The sequence below is a fragment of the Salvia hispanica genome, chromosome 1, assembly GCF_029641045.1.
Source record: "Salvia hispanica isolate PSC_SH4W2 chromosome 1, Shi_PSC_v1, whole genome shotgun sequence".
NCBI lineage: Eukaryota > Viridiplantae > Streptophyta > Magnoliopsida > Lamiales > Lamiaceae > Salvia > Salvia hispanica.
This window is the reverse complement of record NC_142692.1, coordinates 15,973,494-15,989,078: the sequence shown is the minus strand read 5'-3', so window position 1 is coordinate 15,989,078 and position 15,585 is coordinate 15,973,494. Positions and strand designations below refer to the sequence as shown.

The following is a 15,585-nucleotide window of genomic DNA, read 5'->3' as shown; positions in this document are numbered from 1 at the left end:
ACGGATTGTTCATTTGGTAATACCGTAAGAGTGTTGTTAGTTTCTCTAGATACTTTATGGCACTTCCCTTTCTAATTTCTTGCAAATCTACAAATCATTTTCATTGGCAGTATTTGCTTCTCTTTTCTCTCTAGATTGTCTTTCAAGAACCTGTTGATATTCTTACGTGAACCAGATGCCAATCTCGTCACGAAATGAGAAGCTTTTCTCCAATTTTCTCTCTCTTCTAGTGAGAATGAATAACACCCAATTGTCAGTATACCTGGTGAGTTATGGCTATCCATATTGGCTGTGATTAACTGTTTTCGGGTGGCTTTTTAGTTGTCGAGTGTTCCTTTGGACTTGGTTTTTGTTGTGGTTGTTAGGTTGTGCTTTGTGTGTTGGTTTTGTGGCGATTCTTTACTTTTGAGGAGCTTTATACTTGTTCTAAGTTCTAACATTTGTACATTTACTCACCACTCTTTGAATGGTTTGAGTTTCATTTTTGGAAATAGTTTGAGTTTTTATTTTTTCCAAAAAGGATTCAAATTTATTAGTTCTAATTGAGTGTGGTCTTCACGCATCTTCCTCTAAAAAATATCTAATGATGAATTTTAGGATTCCAAGTCCAATTTTGATGTGAATCATAATGTTAAAGTATATATAGGCTTCATATATATGCCTCTCAAATTGAAATTCTGCCTAATTATGCATTAATTTATAATCATATAATTATAAATTCACAATACATGAATTAACAAATATCGTAGATAAACCCCCGAATTGGCGAATAGTGTGATATCCCTCATGTCATGTGGCTACAAGAATTGAAAGAATTTTGCTACTCTTGACATTTGGAATGAACCTTTTGTCATTTGTCAAGGCCCAAGGGTAACAATAAATTAACATCTGATCATGTTTTTTTAATCTAGGGAATTTCATTGAAGTACAAAAATATTATAATCTCATCTATAGACAACATGAGTTTTATCATATAGTATTTAATTAGAAACTACAGTAAATGGTTAAGTAGAAGATAGAGAAAAATAAATGTGAGAAATATTCTATAAATTGAAATGGACTGTATTGATAAAACTAAAAAAAGAAACTATTTTTCATGGATAATAAAATATAATTTTAATTATATATTTAATATTTTTATAAGAATATTTTTCTTACAACACTAATCAGATACTCTTATTTCATTCTTACAATGTAGACATAAGAGCATCCGCAATGGTCGGCTAGCGACCGGCTAGCCGATTCGTCGCGCTGGCCGATCGGCTAGCCGAACCATTGCAGTCGGCCAGCGCAAAATCGGCGAGCGGATCGGCGTGGGCTCGCCGATCGCTCGTCGCTGGCCGAAACGCTAGCCGATCGGCTAGCCGCCATTGTGGAGGCCCGATCGGCCAGCGATCGGCTAGCGCCGATTTTCAGATTTTTTTTTTTTTTTAAATCATATATAAACGCGATTTTCGTTTCATTTTCATTTGCACCACTTGTTTTAACGAGTTTTCTCTCTCTCTAACTTTCTGTTCAAGAGCATCATCGAGCGATAATGTACGCCCAACGCGTTTGTGGGATGTCGGATGCGTTTCCGAGAGATAATGTACGCCTGCATTATCCTGCACAACATGATCGTCGAAGACGAAGGCGTACAACTGACTAGTTGGGTCAGTGACGATGAAGCCGGTCCAAGCCACGGAACGGCCACCCCTAGTGTACGACAGGGGGTACCCCTCGATGAAGCCGGCCGACTCAAGGAATTTGCCAGCATGCGCCAAGTGGATGCTCATATTCAACTCCAAAAGGATATAATTGAAGAGTTGTGGGTACGGAGGACTGTACGACGATAGTTTTTTTTCTTTATTATGCATGTACTTTTTTTTTAATCTATGTAACTTTTTTAAATGCAATTAATGAATTTTCCCGTACACGTGTCTAAATTTAATTCCGTATTTTAATCGTAATTTTAATTCCGTAAATGTAGTATATTTTGAATTATTTTTATTGCGGCTGGCCTATGGCTGGCCTAAATCTGACGTGGCAGGTGGTTTTTTTAGTGTTGCTGACGTGGCAGAGGAGAGAATGGCTGGCCTATGCACCATTGCGGATGCTCTAATGATTAGTGGAATAATTAACTATGGAACATGTGGCTCGATATCAGAGAATGTTCAGGGATCAAAGTTTTCTGTAGAAATTAAATAAGGATACCCCTTTTATCTGCTGGGAAATATAAAGAAATTAACGCTAGAAAAGATTTGGAATCTTCTTAGCAAAGGTATTTTCTAGGAAACGCCAAAAAGCATGGGATCTTCTTACCAAATGTATTTTCAAAAAAACGCCAAAAAGCATTAAAAGTTGATAAAAGGAATATTGATCCATAAAATCATTAATTTTTATTTAATTTGAATATTTTTCTTGACTTTTAAAAATTATTTAAATATGAGTTTTTTCCTTTTAAAATCAAAAACTTTCCTCGAATTCCGATTTTTCCCATGAACTTTGAGATTTGTTTTTAAAACCACAAACTTTCATTTCGGTTGATATTTCCCTACCCAACCCGAATAACCCATTTTCGGTCAGAAGTTGTCCCACGTGGACTGCCGCAAAAATGACATGGAACCCGGAATTTTCACCCTAAAACGATGTCGTTTTCAACCCAATTCCATTTAAACAATTACAGAAATCTCCTAAACCCTAAAATCGGTTTCTTCATCCATCCTCACTTCAAATTCAGCCATATTCGTTCATCATCACTTCGAAATCAGATGTCTCCGTTCCATCTCAGGTAGGCGAATCAATTTTATGAGTTTTTGGGTATTGGTGTTACTTTCTATCTTCTAAGGGCGCGGGTGGTACGCCTATAATCAACTGAAAAGGCACTGTGTAGAAGTGTTTCCATCGTTTGGTAGAGGTGAAACAAAGTAGCTGACCCGACATTCCTCCGCCGGGTTTCACTCCTACATATACTATATTCACTCAAATCGTGTCAACACTATCACGGTGGAAGAGAGGTATTAGAGAGACGATTTTTGCGATTGCGCTGAAAGTGTGGGTTTATCCCATTTTTACCCTGTCGGTTTATCCGAGTCGGCAACCATCTTCGCACGGATTTTCTCCCATTGACGGCGGGCAATTTCGTTTTCTCCTCAAATTCCGACCGACGGCCATACGGAGATTCAATTCCTACACGAGTGCGTTCCACATCTTCGATTCAAGTTCCGATCTGTTGAGTATGTGTAATTAATATAGTTTCCGTGGATTTGTTGCTGTGATTCGTCGATTTGTATATGAAATTTTCTTCAATTTAGCCTAAGAATCGCAATTGAAAATCCTCAAATATGCAAGAGAGAAAGGAAGAAGATTGATGAATGAAGAGCCCTAACTTTTCAATGTTGCTTTTTTGTTTAAGTGTGCTCTATAAAGTATATGGATGAAAAGCCCCAAATTTGTGAATATTATTTCAATACAATGTTATTTAAGTTTTATTTTGCCAAATGTTTAAATTTGCCTATTTTATTTTTCCAAATGTTTAAATTGTGACAAGTAAACACTTTAAATGACAAATAGGATTAAAATTCACACGTAGACAATCGGATTTGGCCGTTGACCCGCCGGGGGAAATATCAACCGAAATGAAAGTTTGTGGTTTTAAAAACAAATCTCAAAGTTCATGGGAAAAACCGGAATTCGGGGAAAGTTTTTGGTTTTAAAAGCAAAAAACCTTTAAATATCACAAATTTTATATTTCGTGTGCTATTTTCGAATCCATTCCGAATAAGATATTTTTAGCTAAAATTAATTTAATGTGGAAAACCGTGAAGCCATGTATGACGTTTATTGGAAGGGATCACCTACAACAAATCCTAAAACAAATCCGAAAACACACTCACAACAAATTAAAATAATCTTATAAACATGAGCAATTTTAATAAATGATGGTGGAGTCCATTTTATTTTGTTGAAAGTGTGTTTTAGGGTTTGTTGTAGGCAATGGCGGATCCAGAATAGAAAACTCGTGGAGTCGGACAGAATGCAAAATATATTATACGGAATATATATTTTATTAAAATAATTATTTATTTTAAATAATATTTAAATGGAGTATATTTTTTTAAAGAAATACATTTTAATTTAAGTAATACTATTATCTACAATAGTTGATTCTCACAAATTTATTGTTTGTATTTTAAAGTATTTTAATTTTAAATATATATGTCATGCAATTTACTAATACTATTGTGTTGGTTATTTTTTTTTAAAAAAAAATTCAAAGTATACAGTAATAAGCAAATACAGAAGACCAATCCTAAACAAACATAGGAGGGATCACTTAAATTAATTGCAATAAATTACTACTAATATGTAGTAGTATTTTTTTATGACTTAATATGTGATAGGATACGGAATGAATTTCCGTGACACCAAATTTGAAAATTGATAATATTAAAGTATATGAACATAAATAATAATGAATATACTATACATATTTGATGATTTTCAAATAAAAAAATATCCGAGAAGAAGCAGCATTAACTAAAAAAACTTTTTTATTTAAGCCTAAATCCCCACTATCTCAATTTTTAAGCCCAAATCAGATTTCAAAACACGATGCATCTTCTTCCCCAAATTTTTTTCTTCTGCAAAATTCTCAGCTCTCCTCTTTCTTTGTACTAAATTACTTATCGAAATCTTATAATTTTTTTTATCTACGGTGATGATGTATATATATATATCTCTTCTTTTCTTTGTTTCTCTAATTTTTAGTTTCATCGTCTTATCTCCTTCGGTTCTGTGGAGAAGGTTGTCGTGGGGTCGGAGGCAGGGTTTTTGAGGTCGGCAGGCCGAGTAGTGGTATTTTCCGGTGGCATTCATGGACCAACGGTGGGGTCGGCCGACCCCGCGTGACCCCACCTGGATCTGCTGATGGTTGTAGGTGATCCCTTCGGCCATTTAGATATTGCGATTGATCTGTTATAAAAAAAATATCACACAAAATATAAAATTTGTACTCCCTCCGTCCCCCATAATTTGTTACCATTTGACCCGGCACGGATTTTAAGAAATGTAATAGAAAGTGGGTTGAAAAAGTTGGTGGCATGTGGGTCCTAATTTTATATATTACTCCCTTCGTTCTGCGGTAGTAGAGACGTTTCTTTTCGGCACGGGATTTAAGAAAAATTGTGTTAAGTGAGTTAAATATAAGAAGAATAAAGTAAAAAGTGAAAAAGGTAGAGAGATGAAGAAAGATTAAATTAAGAGAGAGTAGTAAGAGATAAGAAATGTGTTGACTTTTGCTATAAAAGGAAATGACTCGACTACTATGGAACGTACCGAAATGGCAAAATGACTCAACTACCACGGAACGGAGGGAGTAGTTTTATAATAAAATGCGAGTGAGAATGAGTTAGTGGAATATGGGGTCCACTACCAAAAATGGTAAAAGTGAAAGGTGACATATTTTTAGGGACGGACGAAAAAGGAAATAGGTGACAAATTTTCAGGGACGAAATGAGTAATATTTAGGAAATATCAAAATTGGATAAATGTGGTTTTAGCCATATAAATTAACTAGGGTGTGTTTGGAAACATGAAATTGGAGCTATGGAATTGGAATTGGAGGCTCCAATTACAATTCCAACATCACAAAAATATATGAATTGCAATTGAATTATAATTCCAAAATTTTAAATTCCATGATTTGAATTCCATATCAAAAGTAGAAAATTGGAATTCCAAACAGTCATAAAATTTGATAGCTTCACTATCCATTTCATATATTTTCACATACTTCACACACTATACAAATTTCACACACACACACACACACACTTCACACATTTCACACACTTCACACGTTTCACACACTACACACAACACACAAATTTCACACACACTACACACACACATTTCACACGTTTCACACACTACACGCACTATACACATTTCACACACTTCACACACTACACAAATTTCACACATTTCCCGCATTCCACACATATACATAAATTTCACACACTATATGCATTTCACACACAACACACATTTCACACACTACACACACCACACATTTCACACATCTCTAGACTACACAAATTTCACACACTACACACGTTTTACAAATTTCACACACACTACACACATTTCAAACACTACACAAATTTCACACATTTCACATACTACACACACTAGACACATTTCACACACTACATAAATTTCACACATTTCATACTATACCAACACTACACAAAATACACACGCTACATACACTATATGCATAAATGCACATACTACACACATGACACAAATTTTACACAAAATACACACACTACGCACACTATACCCAAAAAATACACACACTATTCACAAACTAAAATTTCAAATTTGGTTTAGTTTAAACTTTTGGAAAATTTCAGTTTATTTTATTTGGATCAGAAAAAAATCTAAAACTGAAAAAAAATATCCAAAAATCGGATGCTTGAAATGTTAGTGTGTGAAATTTGTGTATTGTGTGCAATGTGTGAAATTTGTGCAGTGTGTGAAATGTGTGAAGTGTGTGTAGTGTGTGAAATTTATGTAGTGTGTGAAATTTGTGTAGCGTGTGTTGTGTGTGAAATTTGTGTAGCGTGTGTTGTGTGTGAAATGTGTGAAATTTGTGTAGCATGCCAAGTGTATGAAATGTGTGTAGTGTGTGTAGCGTGTGAAACGTGAATAGTGTGTGAAATGTGTGTAGTGTGTATAGTGTGTGCAGTGTGTGTAGTGTGTGCGGTGTGTGTGTATAGTATGTGTATTTTGAGTGAAGTATGTGCGAGTGTGTATTTTGTGTGTGTGTACAGTGTGTGTGCACAATTATTCAAATTCAATTTCATATCAATTACTTCACTTTACCAAACATAGGATTTGGAATTGAATTAGAATCCTTCCAATTCAATTCCATAAAATTCCAATTCTAATTCAATTCCAATTTAAATTTCGTGTACCAAACGGAGCCTAAACAACTGTTAGGAAAATATTTTTATTTGTTGGATATATTTATAGAATGACTTCATGCACAAATCTAATGAAGTTGGTATATGATTGTGGATTATAATATTACTCTGTCCGTCTTATCTAAAATGATTGATTTTTCTTGGTAAGTGGTTGAGAAAAATGATAATAAATAATTAAAGTAGGGGAGAAAGTAAAGTAAAGTAAGAGAATAATATAGATACGACTCTTTTCTATATTATCTCTCTTTCTTTACTTTCTCTTTCACTTTAACTACTTATTATCATATTTACAAAATAATGATAAAAAAGAAATCAAATCACTTGAGATGAGACTGAGGGAATATAAAACTTCAATTTAAGAGGAACTTAAAAATGCTTTAAAAAACCTGGATTAGCCAAAAAGTTGATCAACTCAAAAAATTTGTAACCGATAATTATTTTCACAAATAAATTAGTCAAACTAAAATTGCAATCCGGATCTCCTAATGCATTTTCTAATTCATCTCGTACTCGATCCCTCACATACATGAGAGTGTACCCCACTATAATATAATATGTTTGTGAGGGGTGAGGTAGGAGATGAATTAGGGAATGCATTTGGTGATCCGGAGCTGCTAAAATTGTAGCAGTAACAGTATTGCAAAAGAGAAAAACTTCAATAGAGAAAGAAAAGTTCAGTCGAGTGACCACTTGATTCCGGCGGAGGCCACAGCACAAGATCCATCCCTTCCCCACGCCCCCCTCCAATCTCCTCATCTCTCTCATCCGCGGCCGATTCCTCGAAAATGCCGAAAGAAAGCGGCAAACACTCGAAAACCTGCGTCGTATTGGGCGGCCGGGGATTTATCGGCCGCGCATTGGTGGATCGTCTCCTCAAACTCGGTAATTGGAACGTCCGAGTCGCCGATTCTCACAAGTCTCCGGAGCTCAAGCCGTCGGAGCCGCTCCTGACCGATGCGATCGCATCCGGCCGCGCCGCTTATTTCCAGGTTGATGTGCGCGATAAATCTCAAATCGTGGAAGGTACTCATTCAGAGCTTCAATTGTGATGTGCAATGTTGGAAACGTGGAGTACTTAGTGGATGAGTGTGGAATTATTCTTTGAAGTGATTAGTTTTGATCGTTAATTGAACCTGCATGGCTGTATAAGTATGATCGATGCGATTATATGTGGAGTTTGGATGGATATATGTTGATGGTATCGAAAATCGAAATTCAGCATAGGATGTTTCGGAATTAACTCTACTTATAAATTAGTATGTAGTTAAGCTGTTGAATTTGGTGCATACGTTGGGATAGAAAGATGACTATACTTTACTGTTATATTCAATTTACTTACAATAAAATGGACATGAAAATTTTGATCAGGATCTCCAGAGAGAAATCTACTGGAAGCAATAATTGGTGATTGCTTTTATTTATTTCTTTCAGTAAGTTTAGTAACTTATTTTAGATACAGTTTTGCCTTGCTTTATATTTTATCTATGTTCTCATTTGACAATTTCTTATGCTAATGCATCTTTGTAGTTTTGAAAAGCTAGAACTTCCATTGGTCTAATGTTGTAGCTTAGTAACATCTTGTCATATCTGTGCAGCTTTGAGAGGGGTATCAGTTGTATTTTTTACTGACTCTATGGATTTATTTCCCCAAGATTTTTATCTTTGCTACAAAGTAATCGTTCAAGGTAATTTCTGATTTAGCAGGTAATAGAATAATTAATGTGGTTTCCTGGCATTTCATCTTGTTCTGATGTCCTTATTTGCCACAACTCCTCAGGTGTAAAGAATGTAGTGAAGGCTTGTCGAGAATGCGGAATTAAACGGCTAATATACAATAGTTCTGCTGATGTAGTTTTTGATGAGGTCCATGACATATGTGGCGGAGATGAATCCTTGCCATATTCTGGGCAAGTATGTGTCTTACTGAAACTCTGAGGCTTTCTTTTACTCTCTCCATCTCTCTCACATTTGTCATGAACTCTATCCTGCAGTTCTGGGATATGGTTGCTGACCTTAGGACTCAAGCTGAGGCGCTGATATTGTCTGCAAATGGCATTGACGACCTCTTAACTTGTGCAATTCGTCCTTGTAATGTATTTGGACCTGGAGATCCACAACTCATTCCCTTGCTGGTGAATATGGTAAAATCCAATTGGGATAAGGTGCGGAAGCTACATTGCTATCTCACAAAGATTCGCAAAAAGATTATCATTTATCTTTTATTTTCTGTTTAGTTCTTCATTAAGTAGATGCCATGTGTTTCTCTAGATCATTTGACTACTGAGTGATCAAATGCATGCTTCTGCTAGCTATATTGGAAAATTATTCATAATATTTTATCCGTTTTTCCTTTGTCGCATGTTTTATTTATTAACTGAGTTAGGTATGTATTTTTTAGAATTAGTAATAGGCTTTCTCATTTCAGTTTATTATAGGAAGTGGAAACAATCTGTCGGACTTCACGTATATTGATAATGTTGCTCATGCCCACATCTGTGCTGAAGAATCTCTGGGTGCTCAGATGGATACCGTGTCTGGCAAGGTATGCTCAAAACTGAGCTGTTCTTTTTTCTGTCAATCACTCTCACTTGTTGTGAAAGAATATTTTCTGCTGAAATATATTGCAGGCCTTCTTTATAACGAATCTGGAGCCAGTGAATATTCGAGAATTTGCATTTAATTTCCTAGAGCGCTTAGGCTACCCGAGGTAATATTCTCTCATTGAATGTTAGATGCTACGAACTTTCCAGAAAGGTTCATTTCTTCTTCAGTTCTATGATGAGTATGCATTTCTTCACCTGTCTCATAGATACATTGAGGCTTTTTACAAACTAGGATGCTCCCTTTAGACAATATATAAATGGTCTTGGATCTTACAATCCTTCTAAATATTAAAAAATTTAAACAGGGAGAATGGACTGTTAGACCTTCATTTCCTACATTCACAGAAAATATGACCATCGCAAGAGAATAAGTCTTATGTGGACTGTTAGACCATCATCTTTAATCTGTTGGCTTTGAACAATTAACGTTGTTATCGAGCAAGTTTTCTAAGATAACAACTTCACCTTGATACGAAAGGTCTAGCATCCGGATGAGTGACTACACTTGGAAGGAGAATGGAACTTTTTCAGTTAATAATATGAATAATTTTCAAAATTAATGTGTCACACCTTTTTACATTTCTATGTCCCTTTCTTTTATCTGCTAGCTGTCAGAGATGGAAGTCCTGGCCTCCACCTTATATTTATCCCCTATTCCCTTACCCCATTGTTCATAATGAGAAAGTGAAACTGTAGGTGTTTTCTTGGAGCGATATATATGGACAACCTCTTTTCTTGATGTTTCATTGTATTGCTTGTGTTGCCATTTATTATCCAATTTGTTGTCCCTCTTGGTCATCAGTTGGGCTGAATGCTCTCATTATTTGATCACTTGCATTTGTACATATCTGGTTGCAGGCCTTTCATTAATATCCCGACTCACATATCTGAGCATATATTTTCTTTTATAAAATTGCTTCATCGGAAGTCAGATTCCAAAAGGCTTGATCCATCCATCTCTATTTACAAGTTAGCTTCATGCACAAGGACATTTAGTTGTCTTGCTGCTCAGGAACATATTAAGTACTCACCAGTTGTTTCCCAGAAGGTAAATTTTTCCATTCTCTCTCATTAAAAACTAGTAGTATATCTCCTACTATAATTTGTATTAAGAAGAAATTTTCTTTTCTTATTCTCGTTTGAAGTACCTACTACCTAGAAGAGCTAAGTGCAAGCTATATATTAGCTTTACTGCTCAAACAATGTTGGCTTGAACTTGTGAAGGTTGGCTTGGTCTTATCCATATGAATTGCAGATGTCAACAAGTTTGTATGTAAAACCATTAGATGAAAAAGTAATCCCAGTTGATATGGGGAAAAGTAGGATGGATTTAAAACTCTCTCAAAGAATAATTCTTGCTTGGCAAGGGGACTTGTACATGTTGTCAGCAAGTCCCCACTGTTAATTTCTTCAACAGGATAGTCAAGTTATTCCATGTTCTGCTGTTGTGTACTCTTCTCCATACTGATGACTGATTATGGTGGCGAGTAACCTATGAGTGCGTCCAATTGTTTGCAAGAAGTGTATTGAGATGGATATCGACACCAACATAGGTGCTGAGTGCATGATTTGACCATCTTAATATACTCTTAAGAGATGGCTGCATGCAAGACTCTGACGGTGTATCTGGATCCTATAGCTCAATACACTTAAAAAACATGGAAACCTTCCTCTTTATAGTAAGAACAGAACATTTGGTTGCCAAGGAGCAAGCTTGAAAGCCTTGAATAAGTTATGACCTTAAAGATACAAACCTCATTACATATGCATGTATCTATAGAGCTAGACTAAGTTCATTGTTTCTCTAAGCAAGTTGTTGTAAAAATTTGTGATAGGTTGGTAGTTTTCCTTTACAGGACTAACATCAGGCTGAAAATTTTGAAGTTGAACTACTATTCTTTAAGTCACTCTTTTATTTGTCATCACATATAGAAGATAGAGCTTTGTGAACTATTATGTATAGTTTTTCTTGCTTATTATGGTTTGTATAATGAAGATTTCCTGTTTAACAATTTATTTTATCAACTTGTCGTTTGTCCAGTAGCTTGGGAAGTTCACATCCCAAGTCTGAGTACAGTTGAGCACCAAATAAATACATTAAAGTGGGGCTTGTTGACTTGTTTTTCACAGGAAGCGATGAGACTAACTGTTGATTCATTTTCCAATTTGGCCGTAGAGCCAGCTTTTATGAGATACGGATGCAGCGATGAACCATCCAAAATAGAAAAGCAGTTAGGCGGTGTACAAGGTTGGTTCTATATTCCAGTCCTTGGTATTGCAGCGCAGTCATATATTTTTTTTCTCGACTTGGAGATTTCTCCAATATGTCTATTCCATTAGATGGTTTTTGGAACTTGAAATCCCTTTTAATCAATGACCTTGCTAATTCAATTGAACGTCTATCATTATTTAAATGCGATTCACTAGTTGAATCTATGGCTCAATGGTTAGCATACGAACTTCTTTTTCTTCTGTGAGCTGAAATATCTCAATTTGTCCTAGTATGTGCCTTGATTAAGCTTTGCATAGAATGCAACCCCACTTATTTATTCCAAAAAGAGTTTTTGGGTAATGTTTTTCAGTTATTTTTGTCACTTTGGTGATGCTGTGCTATTTTGCTGCAGTTGCAGATATTTTGCTGTGGCGTGATGAGAAGAAGACCTTTATATGTTTTGCATTGCTTGGTTTTATGTATCACTGGTTTTTCCTGTCTGGGTATACTTTTATTTCATCTCTTTCCCTACTGCTGCTGCTAACCATCGTGTTGCTTTGTGGGCACCATGTTCTATCATCATCTGTGTAAGTTAAATGTAACTATCCTTTTTCTATGCACGTTAGATACCCTTCTGCTAGTTTCTTCTCTTGCATATGGGGTTGTTCTGTGCTGCTGTTTTAATGATATGCATACTAAATATAATTCTGTAGCAATGTCCATCCTGTGTTCATTATTATACTTTGTTTTTAGACTTTTTCTGAATTAAACAACTGCATCTGATCGATTGGCAGGTTACATTATTTTCTACTCTTAAAAAAACACTTGGCACTATTGTGTAATTCCTAGTTGATGTGAGAAGTCTTTGTTTTTTGTTGAATCCATGTTGGATTATTTACTACACATATACTACAGATATGGATCCACAATTCCTAGATTACCATCATCATGTTTTGAGATCTCAGAAGTTGATGTGAGAAGCCTTTTCTTCGCGATGAAATGCATGTGGGATAAGGTGGAATTCCTAATCAAGTCATTGGCTCAAGGAGAAGATTGGTTTATCTTTTTTAAGGTATGTAATTGCTGAACTTGTCCTAATTTGAGGTGGTTTGTAAGCTTTCACATTTGAAGTAGAATGATTTGAACATTGAATGGTAGTTGATATTTTTCAAATTGCCATGCTTTCTTGAATAAGCATTTGGTAACAGCCTTTTCATCTAGGAGCTTCATTTGTTCCTGGACTGCTCATGTTGATTGTTTCTTATTTGATTGCTTGTGATCTGGAAGTTGCTCATATAACTGACGAGGCACATATATATATTGCTTAGAGTAATCTTTCCTGTTTTATGTCCTTTTTTGTAATCTCCAATGTATTGCCAACGTAAAACATTTAAGACAAGTGGATATTTGTATTGTTTTGTCCAAAAATAGTTTTCTTATGATATTGTTATGAAGATTATTTTTCTGTCTATTACAGGTTGCGTGTTTCATGTATGTTTTCAAGTGGATTGTTTCCCAGTACTTGGTCCAGGCCATTGGTATTGGTATGTCTTTTGATTAACTACGCTTGATGTTGGTTTTTGAATTTTGATATCCTATAATGATTTCTGTTCATGGTCAATCAACTGCAGCTTTGGTCTTTGTGTTCAGTTTGTGTTTCGTGTACGAACAATACGAGGAAAAAATAGACGAGATAGCAGTAATTGTATACACGATTGCCAGTAAGTTAACTATCTTGCTGGCTAGCAAATTGCCAAAACCTAACTCTAGCTATAATCCTTTGACGAGAAGGGATCTAAATGTAGGTTGTTAGATGGCAGGCAATAAGATCTTCGTTGTCCCTGTCTTTTTGTAATCTTAAGCTGTAACTCTATAATCATTTTTGTAGATATGTAGTGTAAATTCTTTACATTATTACGATGATATACTACCACCATAGATACCTAAGATTTGCATCTCTTGCTCTAATTTGAGGTGCTGGTAGTATATTTCTTTGGAAATGTGTTGCAAATAGTGTGAATGACACAAATAGTTATTTTTTTATGCTCTTGGCCTCTATTTGAATTGATCATATGAATGCATGGATTTCGAATCATGAATGAGTTTATTATAGATTTGTTTGCACCAAGTTCTATTTTTATTTGATCAACCCATGTGTGATGCGCAACAGGCGACACTTGCAATGTGTACACACTTTTGTATTACTCCCTCCATTCCAAGGTAGTTGAGACATTTCTTTTAGGCATGAGATGTAAGAAATTGATGTGTTAAAGGTTAAAGTGGAAAGACTAAAGTAAGTGATCAAGGTCTTTCAAGTCTGATTAAACGTTAGTAAAACTATTCATAATTGAAAAAGTGTTTTCATTTTAAATGAATGACAAGTGAAGGAGCTTATGATATGGTATCAAGATATTCTATTTTAATTTCGAATAAAAAAGAGGAAATTTTGGCAGTTGCAAAATTATGCTATCTTGACTCAATATTGATTATGATAATTTTTGGAGTCTATAGACAACTCAAAGGATCTATAGGTGGACATTAGACAAAACTATCAATCCAACCAAACTCACAAATATAACTAAAAAATAAAAATTATCTTTATTTGTGACTTGTGAGATGGGGATGACTTTCAACGGTGGAGATCAAGGACACGCCATACGTACAACCAGATTTACTCATAACCTTGATGTGTGCAAGGTTATGCATGTAAATAAATATTTAAATCAGATTTGGTTTGTCCGCTTCCTAATTGGATGATACAGTGATTTTTGGAAGATAACAATCTTGATAGTCAAAGGCCTAGAACATATTGGAACATGTTACTATCAAATAATTCTGTCAAAGTCGTGGCTCATTGATGTCAATTAATGATACTCTACGTGGCCAAATAGGGTTTGGTACAACTAAATATGTACAGTTGAGTGAAAATAAATGATGTTTTAGATTATTTAATAGTAGAAAAAAAAAGTACTACTAATTTCCATGAGTCTTATTCTTATTTACACATGAATAATGAAATGTGTGTGTAGGTAAAGTGGAATAGCTTGAAGCGGACAAGGAATCCTATTATCATCGAAGCTACTATTGAAATTTTCTTTTCCCTATTGAAAGGAAATGAATCAACTTGACTGAGAATCCGAAAAATGAATACGTCTTTCATAGGTTGGAATGAAGTTTGTATTATTTTTTTCGTCTTTCAAAAAATCGTCGTATATATGCCCAGTAACTCGCTCTTATAGACAAATTATGGTCCAATTTTTCTTCTTCTCAAGGTTGTTACATTTTCTTTTTCAACAATTGAAGTCGTATGTTAAACCGTCCTAATCAATAGTGTGATTAATACATGTTCAAATCTAAGAAATCGATGTCAACAGGTCGTACTCAACTCTCTTTTTTCAATTCTTAGAATTTTTATGTGATTCTATAGAATGTTACATCAAACTCAAGCAATCAAGTGCTAGAATTATTAGTGTGGGTCGTGGGGCATATATATGAATATATTTAAAGATCTGTTATTAATTTTGTATTTATAAAATAGAGATTTTAACTAAAAAATAGAAGCACGAGAATTGTTACATAAGTTGGCAGGAGTACTTGTTAAACACATACACTTTTCATTGCTATATAATATATATATATATATATAGCGGCTGTGTGTGCGATTCATTGTAAAACAATTTATACTATGTTTAATTTAACTAACATACGTTTCTGCTATATTATTTTTTCTTACTTTACTTTCTCTTCACTTTAACTACTTATTATCATCTTCACAAAACAACGGCCGAAAAGAAGCGCA

At 34.9% G+C, this 15,585-nt stretch overlaps 1 long non-coding RNA gene and 1 pseudogene across 2 annotated transcripts; both read left to right on the top strand.

Moving 5' to 3' along the window:
* Positions 1–63: 63 nt before the first annotated feature.
* LOC148933328 (uncharacterized) lies at positions 64–1,909 on the top strand. Its single transcript, XR_016134855.1, has 2 exons — positions 64–265; positions 1,521–1,909. It is a non-coding gene; the product is annotated as an uncharacterized LOC148933328 (long non-coding RNA).
* Positions 1,910–7,573: 5,664 nt separating this feature from the next.
* On the top strand, positions 7,574–13,881 carry LOC125219962 (3beta-hydroxysteroid-dehydrogenase/decarboxylase-like; annotated as a pseudogene). Its single transcript, XR_016137074.1, has 12 exons — positions 7,574–7,994; positions 8,567–8,656; positions 8,749–8,882; positions 8,963–9,133; positions 9,397–9,513; positions 9,599–9,678; positions 10,433–10,622; positions 11,705–11,822; positions 12,199–12,373; positions 12,702–12,858; positions 13,264–13,330; positions 13,418–13,881. The product of XR_016137074.1 is annotated as a 3beta-hydroxysteroid-dehydrogenase/decarboxylase-like (transcript).
* Positions 13,882–15,585: the final 1,704 nt, after the last annotated feature.